Source organism: Muntiacus reevesi, chromosome 20 (assembly GCF_963930625.1).
Source record: "Muntiacus reevesi chromosome 20, mMunRee1.1, whole genome shotgun sequence".
In the NCBI taxonomy this organism is placed as follows: Eukaryota; Metazoa; Chordata; class Mammalia; order Artiodactyla; family Cervidae; genus Muntiacus; species Muntiacus reevesi.
Window position 1 is genome coordinate 38067107 of NC_089268.1, and position 15925 is coordinate 38083031.

At 37.9% G+C, this 15925-nt stretch overlaps 1 protein-coding gene across 4 annotated transcripts in view; it reads right to left on the reverse strand.

Moving 5' to 3' along the window:
• CDKAL1 (CDK5 regulatory subunit associated protein 1 like 1) overlaps positions 1-15925 on the reverse strand; it is a 576202-nt gene that overhangs the window by 524275 nt on the left and 36002 nt on the right. The window lies entirely within an intron of this gene.

The following is a 15925-nucleotide window of genomic DNA, read 5'->3' on the forward strand; positions in this document are numbered from 1 at the left end:
ATCAGTGTGCCAGGACTCCAGTCCCAAGCAAGAAAGGAGACCCAGAGAAAAGATGATTACTGAGTTTTTTTCTTGCCTTGAGAAACTGGATGTGACCCTTTTCTTCAGATCAGAGAAGAAAACAATGAATGTGACAAAAAGGAAATAGAGGTGAAGATGAGGAAGAATAAAGTGTCTCTGCTCTAAATCCAGCTCAGGTGATTGATATCTCAGGTAATGAGAGAACAAGCAGGTGAGGCTGCCGAATCCATCACTAATCTCTGAAGTTTTGGAGAAATAAGGAAACATGGGAAGACAAAAAGGTAGGTAAATATTCCAATTTTCAAAGATCAAGTACACTGGGCAACTTGTCCATTTGCCATTAATCCTCAGAGGACTGTAAAGAAACCATTTTAAAGATGGTTTCAAACCACTTCAGAAAGTAATCACTAACCAGTCAGGGGAAGGCTGAAATCCTAAGGACCAAAATTACATATTTATTCGCTTATCTGTGATCAACCTAACCTCACTGCTCCCTTTCTAAGGGTTATCAGACCATCCAGCACGAGTTCTATCACATGAAGGAGTCTACTCACTTAGAAGTCAGAGTGAGTTCCAATAAGCTAACTTTCCCATTATAACTGAAAAACAGAAGAAAAGATACTAAAATTCAGTGGTCACTAGATGTTAAGAGCTAGAGAGGGCTTTGGGTTTTTTCAAAGGCCTTCCCTTAGATGTTGACCAACATACAATGGAGAGCAGAACGGGATATGACAGGAGTTCAGATCTGTCCTCCTACACTCAGTAGATACTTATCTTCAGCAGATTACTTCATCTCTTTAAGACTTACCTTTTGCATCTACAAAATAGAATAACAATGCTCTCTAGTTCCCAGATCTCTTTCGAGGATTACAGGCAAGTACATGGAAAGCTCTCTGCACCATGGCTCTCACCCAGCGAGCCCTCGATGCTACAGTGGCTACTATGCTTGTCAGCCACCCTGGTCCTCGGTAGAGCTGTGAAAAAAGGAGGTCTTCCTACCTCCTTCCTCAATCACACCTAACCACCTGACAGCCCAATAATTATTCCGTATAACCAACAAACAAGTTAAGGATAGTAGCAAAAGAAAAGGTACTGAGCTAAACAAGTAAGACCTGGAATCCAAGCGGTCACTTACGAGTTCAATAACTCGGCACAAGTTCCCTATTCTCTATGGGCCTCAGTTTTTCTATTAATACATGTGTGAGTTAAGTACTGGCAAGAGTTTCTTCCTCCACTACAATTCTATAATTCTATAATCACAAAGCAAACTTTTAAGTTCTGTGTTATTAGTGTACCTGTGCTTGATCCTCCCAGATTTTTACTCATATCATCACCTTCATCACCATCACACACCAGCTCACTACCAGGGATGCTCTGAGTACTCCCATTCCTCCAAGGACAAATTTAAATAAATTCTCAGGGCTTCTCTTTTCCTTCCACTTATTAAACTCAAAACTTTAATCACTACTTACCCTTCTCCCAGGAAAAGTTTGCTCAAGCTTAATAAAAGTTTGCTATACTCAAACATTAATTTATCTAAAAGGAAAACTAAGAATCATTTATTAGACAGACCCCATATCCCCAAGTGGTCAAGGGCGTGGGATTAACCTACATTAACTTAAAATTAAACAAGTTACTACCATTTGCATTTAATTACATTTCTCCTCTTTCTCAGAGGTCCTGAGACTTCTATAATCGTGTGCAAAGCATTCATCAGTAACACTGAATGTCTCAGCAATCTGACCTCAGTGTGGGCCACATGGAGAACAGGTCAGGAAGAAACTAGAAATTTAGAAATGCCATTCAAGGGAAATTACCAGTTCCCTCAGGGGATCCAGGATCAACCTGACTAAGAACATGACTGTTTATCACTCAGTACACACAACACAGAATTTGGGAACAAAAAAACTTGCCAGGTTTCATAGAGGCATTTGCCTGGCTTTACGTAACACACATAAAGCCTGGCTTTATGTAACACATGTCCTAAACTAATATTGTATATAAAGTGAATTTTACAAATCTAATACTTTAAATACACTAAGGAGTGCACATTAGCCAGAAATAACTTATAAATAATGCTACAAAATATTTTATATTTATATATATAATTCAAGGCTTTTTTGGACATCATTAGATTTGTTCAAGGCAGCCAAAACTTTACAAGTATCTTGAGTATTACTCCATTACCATCTTATTAAAAACTTATTTTAGAAGGCATAGAGACTATTCATAATAAAAGGAGAAATTTAATTGAAATTGTGCTACTTAAGGACTGATGTTTGTTCAGCCACTACCTCGAACCTGATATCATCCTAAGGTCCTACAGAGAATAACGACCTCAGTGGAATTGATAGAATCAAACTGTTCAAATACAGCTGCCCAGTCAATGGCCTAACACCCTTACCAATATATTTACAGTAGGTTTAACAGATGGAGAAAGGTAAAGTAAGAGGTGTGATTTTCCTCTGCCTTCACAAATCTCAGGCAATCACTGTTTCAAAAGTAATCAACCTTTGTAAATAACCAGGAACTTTATCTGAAAAGATTTATATAAGCTCACTGCCTCCAGTGAGGGTTTCCCTAGTAGCTCAGATGGTAAAGAGTCTGCCTACAATGTGGGACACCCGGGTTCAATTCCTGGGTTGGGAAGATCCCCTGGAGAAGGAATGGCAACCCACTCCAGTATTCTTGCCTGAAAACTCCTATGGATGGAGGAGCCTGGTGGGCTACAGCCCATGGGGTCACAAAGAGTCAGACACGACTGGGCGACTATCACTCACTCACTCACTGCCTCCAGTAGATCACCACACACACATACACTCATACAGTATTTAATAAAAAAGAATCCGCTTCTAAAAACAATAACAAAAGAGATGACTGGGAAGTTATCAGCTAACACCAGAAATAAAGCCTACAATGAAACAAGAGCCAACATGAAGTAAACAAAATTTGTGCAATTTCTTTCAAAATTATAAAATACATCCTTCTCCTGAAAGATCCATATAGAGAGGATTTAACACGGCACAGCTTCTAGGATTTGAAACATGCCATCCACCATCTCCTGTGTGAAAAGGCAAACCTGTCAGACATGTGTCTGACACTGTGACATGATACCACAGCTAATTTCCAGAAAAAATTATCAGCAAACTAAATGTGCTTAGATTAGCTTTTCATCATGACAGTCAGTCAGAGCTGCACATGCTACATAAATAAGGAGTTAAAATTTTGCTCACTATACCATAAGCTATCAAGCAGGCCAATTTTATGCAAATCTTCATCAACTGTAAATGGAGTTGGGTTAATAATCATAGGTCTAGATTCAATATGCAAATTAAAATTTGAATATCTGAGACAGAGTTATCCTGAGAACGTTGCCTGTCACAGAACTTTTCTATTTGGTACACACTATAATGTTTCATATCCACGGCATTTGAACTCCTAACAATATACAAAACTAGATGAGCTGAATCACTATGCAAATTTTACCAAAAACCCCTTTGAGAAACACAAATAAAAAATACAGGTGGTAATATTTGTATAAAGCACTCAGTGTTTGCATGACTGAGTAAGTTTGCATAGGATGGGTCCAACAGAAACAGTTCCAGATAGGGTAGATCTTCACCAGGAACTTTCTATTCTGAAGATGAAGCAAACACGTACACCAACCTGCAACAATAGGGGAGTGGGTAACACACACAACTGAATGATTTCCAAGAATAACAATACTTTGACTTTGTTCTTTCCAAGGTATTATCTAACATTTGCTATCTATTACCTTATATGCCTGGATCTCTACCATTTTTTTTTTTAATGTGACAATGTATTTGTTTGCATTTTTTAAACTATGGAAGGATACACAGAAACTAATCAATGTTTTTCACAAGGAGAGGATATGAGAACAGAGCAAATAAGGAATGAATTCGGACAGGAACATACCTTTGTCTGTGAATCTTTTCATGTCTTGGGTATTTTAAACCATGTGAAGACATGAACCACACTAGAGACTAAGAAAAATGTAAATAAAATGATTTGACAATACACCACAGTAGCAGAAAATACCTTTTCATTAACTACAGAAGTTAAAGAAGGAATTTTAACATTTCAAAAGACTGTAATTGAACTTAGGTAGACTAAAAAAGCATTAAATATATTTTATAATTATAGTTATATAATTTAGAAAACTCAGTAAGTTCTTTTGTTATATATAAAGGCCCCAGAGAATAAAAGCAAATATGCCAATATTTAAGTGTATGAAAAATAAATGTCCTCTTTCATCTTCCTGAGGCAGAAATCTTATAGCATGGAGTAAATCTATTTTAATTACCTTTATTCTTAGTGCTAAAAACTAATTAATTATTAAGAGTTGATAAAATGAACTGTTTGAAATGCTTAATTTGATTCCAGCTTCATATGTGTACTTTAACGAACACAGTAGACATTTCTCAGTGGGCCACCATTTATGAATTTAAAACATGTGTCTGTGCTCATGACAGGAGGTCATGTCATTACCGACTTGCTTCAGCAAGATGTGTCAGACACATAGCACATGCCATTCTTAATGCAGAAGTTCAAACACATTCTCGCTTCAAAAATGGCTGTAACCTATTTTTCAGTCATCACTATACAGCCCTCAAAATCAATATTAAGCTCAGTAAGCTGAGGTTTCAGTTTAGAAACAATTTTGCCTTCCGGAGAAAAGAAAATCAGCATGTGACATTAGCAAAAGCAAATTCTGACACAAAACTAGCCCATGCCACAGCCTTCCCTAGGTTCCAGATTATTCCCATGCTTTCCGTAACTATAACCATGACAAATGTAAGAATTTAAGGAAATGCAACTTCATCTTACTAACAGTGCCTCTGAAACTCATTTAATCCTTTAATGCCTTTACAGTTTTATGTGGCCCCATGTCGACACTCTAAAAGGACTGTGATTCATATCATAGCGTCTGCATCGTAACTCCAGGCACTGTAACAACCTCACAACAGATACAATAATGGACAAAGAGGAGGGCCTGTCTGCAGAGAGACAGGAGATAAAGGAGAGGGGAAATGTCGGCCCAGCACTCACATCCTCACAGGCAGTGGTGAAACCATAATGGTCCTCACCATGTTTCTCCCACAGCCAGCAATTAAGCAACGTTTATTTCAATTCTGTCTGAAGTCCTGAATTCCAAAAGTGTTCCTCTCTTTTGGAAACTCTCTAGCTGTTCATTTAGCAGGATACAGTGAAACATTACAACAGGTTAAAGAAAAAGGAAAGTGGGTATCAGGCAGGATTTCCAAGAGAAAAAAATACTACATAATACGACTGCTAGTAATAAAGTTATGATGCCTACTCTGCTTGGAGATCAGTGTAACAGATCATCTGGATATGCATCTATGCCTCCTGATGACTTGTATTAGGTATAACATAATATAATCTTCATTTTAAAGATGAAAACTTAGACATGAAGTAAGTAAACTGGGAGAGTCACATAAATATTCAATGACAAAGCAAAAATCCAGGCACAGAACTGTTAACACTAATAAGGACAAGAATAATAGTAGTAGCTGCATTACTATCGGACTGTTTCTTCTCAGTATACTTTAATGCATTTCTAAGTGTCTTAAATATTTTCATCTAAGTTCATTTATTAGTCATAACAACCACACAGAATAGGTACTATCATCCTCCTTACAGACGAGAAAACTGTGTACAGAGAGGTTAAACAGCTTATTCAAGGTGACAAAGAAAATAAGTAACGAAGTGGCTCTTGGACTTAGGCAGCCTGGTGCCTGCTTTCCTACACCATCCCTCTAAGGTCCAAAGTAACAGAATACGGTTCTACAGTCAATGAGTCACTTTGTAAATCTCTGAAATGTAATTTGAGCTTCATAAAATTTCACCGAAATAAGAGAAAACTCACCTAACAAAATAATTTTTAAGTATTTTTGTGTAATATGTTCTTTTTCTGAAATTCAGTCTCACTGATGTGAACAGGGTGGCTCTCTACTTTCCTTAAGAACTGAGAGACAGGTCATGGATAATTTTCTAATCAAACAAGAAGTATTATAGGATCCTGGAATGTTCCATGAGAATACCTACCAAAGGAAACTTGAGAAACAATAATTATTAAGTATAGAATTAAAGAAACAAAAACTCTCTTACAAAGTTAAGCCTTTCAATTTCACTGACTTTCAGTAAGAGTATCAACGACATCTAAAATCAAGTAGCTAGCGATCTGAAACTAGAAGGGGTGTGTGTGTGTGTGTGTGTGTACCAAGTATAAAGGAGAAAGCAGAGGCAAAGCCATCACCAAAGTAAAATCCCAACATAAATATGCAAGGCATTATGATACATGTAGTATAACAGCTCTGACTAATGCTATTTACCCTGAACATTCATAACATATGAATCTGATAACAAAAAGCAAAGCACATTTCTCAATGTAGGAGAGTAGATATGAGACAAAAAGACTACCAATAATCTCACTTAGGGCTACCCGAATGAAAAAACAAGATACCTTCTTTTTTATAGTGAGAGTTTTCATATTATTCCCTGGCCCAAGACTCTGATTCATGTAAAACCACAAAATAAAATCTCACATTGTAAGTTTTCAGATTTTTCATTTCAAAACTTATGTGTATAATCCTATTAAACAGAAATGGATAGTAGCTAGACTAGACTCAAGACATCTTGATTAATTGAATTTTCTAGTCTAGACAAGGAAAATAACAGCTTGTTCTTAGGACTATTATACCTACAAGAGAAGCAGCAATAACATGTAAAATAGATTTTAAAAAACACTTTAAAAGGAGATCTAACTCAAGCAATAATCTTGGTAGAGAGGTGGAGTCTGAAAACAATAAACAAAGTTCAAAGCCTAATTTTACTAATTTTGCCTCTGAACTTCTGAAAGACTGCCAAAGAGACCTAAGTGAAACGGGGAAAAAAAAAATGTTTTAATGAAAAAAACCCACCTCTGAGCCACTGAATGTAGGAGTGCTAGAGGGAAAAACTGCAACAGAAAGAAAACTTCAAAGAGATTCCATAATCGAAGATGCCTGACTCTTGACTGCCTCATCTCAGAGATTAAAGAAGATTTTTAAAGCTGTTCCATGGACTTAGAGATCAAACATTTATAAATGTTTATAATTTTACAAGTCCAAAATTCAAAGGTGGGCTCAAAGAATTAAGAGGAACATAGGCAGCTAGGAGGAAAGATGAGTTTTCTTGGGTGAGAGAGGGATGTTGAAGGTGACTTTGAAGAATACACTCTTTGGGTTGAAGAAAAGGAAGTAGTTTTGAAAAGCTCATTTGTCACCCAGAACATCTAAATGAACCATAACACGCTAGGAAATGGGTATAAGACACTGCCTCAGTTTATATTTACTTGAATTTTAAAAGCATTAAATTTATCAAGTATTTACATAGCATCTACTCTGCAGCACTCCAAGATTATCACATCAACCTAGCTAGCGCTCCTCTTTTACAATGAAAATCTTAACAATTCAGATTTTGTAATTTTTGAAAGTTCATAGACAACTGATGAGTTTTATTGGCCTGGTTAGATTTCTACAGAACCCGATCCCACAATGAGAAGAGGAGGGAGGTAGAAAAAAAAAAAAAGAAAAAAAATTTGATCCCCATCAACAACAGCTTGGAGCAAATCAACCATGAGGAGGAATGGTCATTATTGGTACTGATGGAATCAAACAGACATTTCTCAATATATTTTTATATGTCAATCTCTTAAGTATATAATCCATATATCACTTAAATGCTAATAGAAAGAGCTGAACTTAAACTTTTCACTACTTTCCAATCAGTAAATATCACCATATCACATACAATGAGTTCCTGGAAGGAAGCAAGAACATCATATTAATCTTCTTTATCTCACTAGGACCCAGCACAGAGTCCACCACACAACACAACTTCTGTATCATTTGAGTTGCCTAAATGTCACCATTGTTGAAAACGAGGTAAAAACAAAATACAAATTAAGTCACATTAATTTTATCTCTCCTAAAATAAGACAATTTTCTATTAAGGCCTAATTCGAGTTTCAGTGTTCTATGAAGACAGTCCTAGTCCTGAATCTGAAGTCATTACTAATTCCTCCATAATGACAAGAAGCCTTCATTCATCAGTCAACAAGAGTGTATCATCACCTTGACTCTAATCACTTACTCATTAACCAGTCACTGACTGCCAACAACCGCTCTGGCTCTGGAGCTACAAACCCCAGGCCCCTGCTCTCTCAGCACTTACTCTCCAGTGAGGAAGACACGGATCACAAGCAAATAAGTCTACCAGCTGGTGACCATTACTCAAAGGAAATACAGAAAACTAGAGAGAGAGAGAAGGGAAAGAGGCCATTTCATATAATGGAGTCATGGAAAGGCTCTCTGAGAAGGTAACATTTGAACAAAGTCTGAAATGTGAGACCAGAACAAGTAGATACCTGGAGGGAGAACAGTCCAGGCCACGGGAACAGTAAGTGTGAGCACATAATTCCTGTGTTCAAGGAACTGCGAGAACATTAAGGTGACAGTGGTGGTAGATGAAGTCAGAAACAAAGAGGGTGTTCATCCAACACCTCAACAGTCATGATAAAAACTGGCTTTTACTCACATGGCTATTTATATTTAAATTCATTAAAATTAAATAAAATTTAAAATTCAGGTTTTTGGTTACACTAACCAATTTTCAAGTGCTCAACAGCCACCTATGGTCAATGGGTATCATATTGCATAATCAGCTGTGTCTGACTCTTTGTGACCCTATGGACTGTAGCCTGCCAGGCTCCTCTGTCCATGGGATTATCCCAGCAAGAATACTGGAGTGGGTGGCCATTTCCTCCTCCAGAGGATCTTCCCAACCCAGGGATTGAACCCACATCTCTTGTACCGGCAGGCAGATTCTTTACCATGGAGCCATCTGGGAAGCCCCAACTACCACATTAGACAATGTAAAACAGAACATTCCCATCACTTAGAAAATTTTATTGGAAAGTGCTGTGATTTTTGAGCTGAACAGCAAAATACGGTATTCAAAGAATCTCTTGACTGCAGGGTGGAAAACAGATTGTAGGAGTGAAAACAAGGAAATAAGTCGGGCAGCTATTATAATCTAGGCAACAAGATGCTGCTGACTCAGTGTAAGATGGTAGCCTAGGTGTGGGTGACAAAATTAGCAGGACTCCAGATGTCAAGACAGAGCCACTAGGATCTGCTGACAGATTCAGTGTTGGGTCTGAAAACCAGAGGTGTTATCCTTGACGCCAAACTTTTGAGCCCAAGCAACTGAAAAGTGGACTCCTCTTACTGAGATAAGAAGACAATGAAGGAACAGATTTGTTGGAGATCAGAACTTTTAGATATGTTATATAGACAGGCCTATTAAAGATCCATGATCAAATAATACATAACCAGAGAACTTAGGGTCCAAAGGAGAGATTAAATTCAGAAATATATATTTGAGAATGCCAGCATATAGTTATTTAAAAGCTGTGGAGCTCTATAAAATTCCAAATCAGTGAGCATAGGCAAGAAGATAAAAAAAGAAATACCCTGGAGACTCTCCGACATTCAGATATCATAATAATGAGAAGAAATCAACAAATATGACTCAAGGAGCAGCCGGTGAAATGGGAAGAGAACCAGTAACCAAGAGGGAGTGGTGTCCAGGAAGTCCAGTGAGTGCATTTCGAGAAGGAAAGAGCTATGACAAATGCAAACAGATAAAAACTAAGAGGACAAAGACGTACTGATTGCATTTGGTCACTGGTGAACTTGACAAGAGCATTTTAGTAAAGGGGTACGACTGGAGTAAGCTGGGGGCAGAAGGGGAAGCAGTAGGTATAAACAACTGCTTACAAGGAGTTTTTGCCACCTACAAAAAGACATGGAACAGGTGGAGACAAATATGGTACCAAGGAAGGAGATTATTTTATGATGACATGTTTGATGATAGGAATAATCCAATAAAGAGGGGAAATAGTTCAATAGAGGAAGGAGAAAACAGCAGGAACGTCCTTGAGCAGATGAGAGGAGGTGAGTTCACAGTGATAAAGCTGGCCTCAGTTCAGTTTAGTTCAGTCGCTCTTTGCAACCCCATGAACTGCAGTATGCCAGGCTTCCCTGTACATCACCAACTCCTGGAGCTTACTCAAACTCATGTCCATTGAGTCAGTAATACCATCCAACCATCTCATCAGAAGGGTGCATAGACCATTCATTAAGGGCCATGGAGGGGCCAGGGTGGGTTGGTGAAATAAATTCATGCAGACAGGAGGATTTGGTATTGGGCATGTGTGACTATTCTCTTCTGATGGTTCTAAACATTTATGTGCCTCGTTAGACATTGCTTTTCAAAGGAATCAACTGTGTTTGGGTCATCATTGTATTCCTGACACTAGCAAGCTGGCACACATTAAATTATTCAAGAGTTCTATCCGACAAACATGTTCCTGTAACTACCTGACTACACAGGGACCTCAGCTCGAGCCCTGACTTATGCAGGACTTACCGACCCACTCTGTATGGAGAACACTCAACATGCCACAGAGGAAAAGGTCACACCAACCACGGCGCGCCGCCTTGCCCTCCCCACACAGCGCTGTTACTCCAGGATGGGGTGGGAGGATGATACACGTATCCAGCTTCCCTGTGCAGAAAGTGTCTCCTGCCTGTTGAATTAAAATCCCCAAGTGGCAACAACCCACGTTTATTTTGACTGATGCTCCCCATCAGACAGTGGTCTGTTTACTCAGGACAGACCGAGTGGTTCTACTTTCTTAGACTACTGAGCCTCTTTGCCTTTAAGCATACCATATAGAGTGCCTTTCTCATTGTGATCAAACCCAGCTCCTGTGTGGTCTTTCCCTTCCTAGCCTCCCAAACTTGCAAACACTACAGACCCCTGTTTACAAAGAGCTTTCAGAAATTATACAAAACTTGAACAATATTAGAAATTAACTATATAAAACATAATTCAATTTCCTGAGCCCTCTTCTAAGAGTAAGGGCATTGAAAACAAATCAAATGTGAAATAGGAGTAGTAACATTAGAAAAAAAAAAAAGCAGTCAACATTACTGATGTTCACGAAAGGGGCAAAGTCTCCTCTAATTTGGACTACATCTAGTTTGCTTCCTATATTTGCTTTCCTAGCTTAACGTAGTATTTTTCTAACCAAATAAATTTAGGCTTATTAAATCTGTTAAAACTTGACAAAGATAAAATAATATCCTCAGCCTTTCAAAAATTTTGTAAGTAGTTCAAATTGTTGAGAGGAATCATTCTCTGCAATAAGCATGCTGAAACTAATGGGGGGGACGCTTTGACTAACAAAAGTGTCTGATTAGATAAGATAATGCAATACATCTATTATATCTAGTGTAACAATACCATTCACTATAGCTAAGACTCTTAGCATTTCCATTATAAAAAACCTGTTTTTCAACTCTGCCACCTGCCATCCATTAAAATAATTTCCTTTTTCTTCTACAGCACTCAAGTGTTGATCCTGGAAACATTCTACCACCACTCCCACTAAATGTTTTTGTTCTTTAGATTATCATGCAAATATTTTAAAAGCGTCTTTTGTCTTTCTGCACTGCACAGGTCTGAATTCAAATATTAAACTTCTGATGTGCAAGGATGGAACACAGGAACATTCATTCCAGAAATACATCAACATGTACTAGAGGTCAAGTTGGTAGAATCTTAGCCAATAGAACATTATTCTAATGCCCTAAATAAGAGTTACAGATATTTATGATCCTGAAGACATCAATAGTGATAAATGGTTCTTCACCTGATGAGGGAAAAAAAATCTAACAAGGTAATATGAAACCGAAAAACATAAAAATAAAAATCAGGTAAAAAGAACTAAATTCATGGCAAGGAAAAGCAAGTATGCAATGGTGACAGTACAGTAAGAAAAAAGTGGGCTAAAATACAACTATCCACTCTCTCCATGAGGTGTTAGGTAGCTATTAAAAAAAAAAAAAAAAAAAAAAAGCCCAAATGCAAAGGTACGGTTTATTTTTCCTAGAACAATTATCCCTCAGAAGAGAAAATTGTTTCACATTCCTATTAAGTCCATATCAAGTCTGTCTTTTTTACCGCAGCTCTTACTCTCTCCATCCCCTTATTGTGAGTTACAGTATCACTTCAAGTTACCCCAAGCAACAGGATCGCTGGAAGCCTAGGGAAGTTGCCTGAATCAGTCACCTGAATCGGTCAGAAGGGCTGTAAAGGATTTAAGCCTGATTTAACTCCGAAGGATATAACCTGACACTGGCAAGTATTTGATTTCACTGTAAACAAGTCCTTCCAAAGACAAATTTTTACAAAGCATTATAATAAGTGGTTACACTTTAGAGATCAACACATATGCTTCTCCAAGAGGAAAGACAAAACCAACTGTCCTTTAATTATAAGAACGGGCACCAGGGAGACAATTTCCAGGGACCTCAAAGACTCAAAATATGCTGGATTTCAAACAAGTCAAATGGAAGTAAAGTCTTGAAAACTGTCAGGTAATTCAAAGTGATTTAAGGAGGGAGAAAAAACCCTTATGTTCAAGATGCCCTCGAAGTGTTTAAATCGCTTCACGAAAACCCAGGGGAGCAAAGCAACATTTAAAAGCTACTTCATATGATGCAACTTTAAAGCACACCTGTATAACTTAATATAAGGATATATGACAATTTCATCTGCATTCCTAAACTTTATATATTCCAGTTAGTCAAAACACTTTACTTAACCTACTCACTGGGAAAACAAGGGCACCACTTTATATCAGAATCATACACATTTGCCACCTGCAATAATTGAAAAAAATAAGGACAAAGACCAAATCTTTTCATTTTTAAAATCATTTCTCTCAACCCGCAGCAGTGTATCTCACAGATTCGTTCAATAGCTAAGCAACATGTTAAAACTGACTTCACATAAATGAAAAGGTTGATATAAAATGTCTTGTGAAAGAAATAGCATTTTATGCATTAGATACATGAATTAGAAAATTGCAGTAAGTCTTCTTTTGAAAGTATATTTATACGTCTGTAAGCACATTTTTTTTTCCTAAAAAAAGGAGTTGGGGATACAGTGCTAGGCTTTTCAAACCCAGTTTCTGCAAGACAGCTTTGTTCTATTTTCCCAGAAAGATTATTACTTTTTGGAAAACCATGCTTAACATGAAGCTAATATATGTAAAGCATTCAGAGTAATGCCTAGCATACAGTAAAAGCTAAGTACGTTTTCAATATTACCATGAATAGCTAAACCAAAACTAGGGTGTTAAAGGTTGTTTACTGACTTGTACTTTACTGAAAAAGGCAAAACCTGCCTTTTTCATGATATTTAGTATAAATCGTAAGTAAAATGATACCCAAACTGGACACTGTACTTCAAGACCACTGCAGGCACTTCGCACTGGTTGTAAATCTGCTCAGTTCTGAAGGCGCTATAGCAGCCACCGTTACTGACTGTCACAGTGCATAGGCCACTTTAATACCTACACTGCATTAATGTAGGAACAGCATTAAAGGAATAAGGAACAGCATTAAAAATGAGGGTTAATGAAATTTGTGAAAAATTAATGATTATGTATAGAATTGTTCTTCAAAATTTTACCCATACTCTAACAAGAGGAATTTATATTTGGTTTGCCCAAAACATTAACACCTTTCACCTTTTAGAAAAGGATGAATGTTTTGTAAGAAGGGAACAAGATTTCATCTCCAAGTCCCCCACAACACAAACCTCAGTATCTTTTACACAGTTCAGTACACACTGCACAGGTGCTACGAAAACGACTCCTAAGAATTTCAGAGAATTGTAAGCTGGTCTGTATACCAAACCAAACACAGGCAGTATGCCTCATGAGTCAGTATATGGACAAAATATTCTTTTACAAAAGAATTCGAAATTTGAAATAATCTCTACCAGACAGGATATATGGTATATTTGTTAAGATATAAATGTGAGATAATCTTTTATCCCCAAATCATAGTACAGTGAAAAGTAAGTATGACTGTGAAAAAAATGAAAAATTTGTCTTATAATAACCCCATTCCAGGCTTCCACAAGGTCCGAAGTTCCAAGTTAGTAGGAAGCAAAGAAATGATCTACTGCATCAAGGCACTACTAAGTTTCTGAAGGCCGTGCTGAAAAAACATCTGGGCTCCTCTTGCAAACATTAATAATGTATTTTAAGATGAAAAAAATTAGAGAAAAAACGTCAGTGAAGCCAACCTAACCATGAGTTGAGGGAGAGATCCAAGAGTTACAGCAGAGTGAAAAAGGGAAAATACTATCCAGAATGCTCGAACCCACAGCTAAGAAAGGTGGCAGCCATAAACAGTCTGTGTTACAACCTGGAGAGGGGAGACAGACAATAAATGATAAAGGGATTTCATCCTGAAAGACCAAACAGGAGTAAAAAGGAACTGCTCCATAAGTGACAAGGGGGCGAAAGTTACATTGAGGGCCTAAATCCAGGGAAGAAATTTGTGCCGGTATGGACCAGAGTGACAGTGCCTCCTTGACACGGCAAATGGATGAATTCTGAGATCCTCCCAAATTCATGAACATCAAAAGGCAGATGGGAAACTCAGCTGGGGTCACTGTCTAACAAAAGGACTAGAAATTGTAATCCCACCTCCTGACAGCTAACTCCTACAACTACCAAACTGATAGTATTCTCATAACAAACTACCAAAAGTCATAGACATTCTGAGTGCTTGAAAATAATTGAAACCCTGAAGGCTAAGTTCACAAATGTCAAGGACTTAGTGCAGATGTGTCCAATCCTTCTAAGCACAAGACCCCACATGGTGATATACTACTTTCAAATGCCAGTGACTAAGAAAACACACACATACATATATTCAGAGACCTTCCCTACAACGAACCTGCTGAGCCCCTCACCCCCAGGGTGTACAGACAACTAGCTGAGAAGCATCAGTCCTCTATGCATAAAGGCTTGAAGCAGCACCATTTCATGGACTACACAAGTCTTAATTTAAGTCCCAATCACTACCTCTGTAAATATTGTCAATCCTCCCCAACCCAATACTCAGCCAGTATCACCACCAAGATCAAGCAAAAGGAAGAAGTTGGTTGGGGGACTGTGGCTTATACTGTAGTGACTAAACGCAGCATGGGTTCTGAAACCAGCCAGCCAGGGTAAGAATCCCAGCTCACCTTAATGACTCACGTGACTTTGGTCCAGGCTTTTAGCCTCACGTGCAAAACAGGAATTAAGAAGAAAAAGTTCCCACTTTGCACATTTGTGAGAATACACATAAATCAGTTAGGACAGTGTCTGGCACACGGCAGGAATTACATAAGTGCAAGCAAACCAAAACCGACATGAAAACTCAAAGTTGGATGGAAAACCCTTTACAAAAAGAAGGGCACCGTATTATTACAAGCATCTTTAAAAAGTCTTAACAACTTTTCATATACACAAAGGCTATTTCCTTGCAGTCATGTCAGGGAAATCTAAGCAGAGCTACCGCATAGCTTTCTTCCCTACCCGGTACCACACTTCCATGGCCCTCTTATGCTCCTGCTCTTGGTTCATGCTTTAGCTCATCAATACCTGCCATAAACACGGCTTGGTCCTACGGAAAACAATTAGAACTTTACAACACAAGACAGTCCTTCATCAGATGTCAAGACTTTCACCAAATAGGCCTGCCACAGAGGACTAAATAAACACATAACCACAAAACTCAACTAAAAAAGATAATGTGTGCAAAGAACTTAGCATAAGGGCTGGCACTCCATCAATGTGAGTTGTCGTCATTACTTCTATTAACAATGCTCCTGAAAAAGCACTGCTCAATCTCTCGGCTTTAGGTAAAAATAAATTTTTATTTGGTTGTGAGTGTACACATTTTGT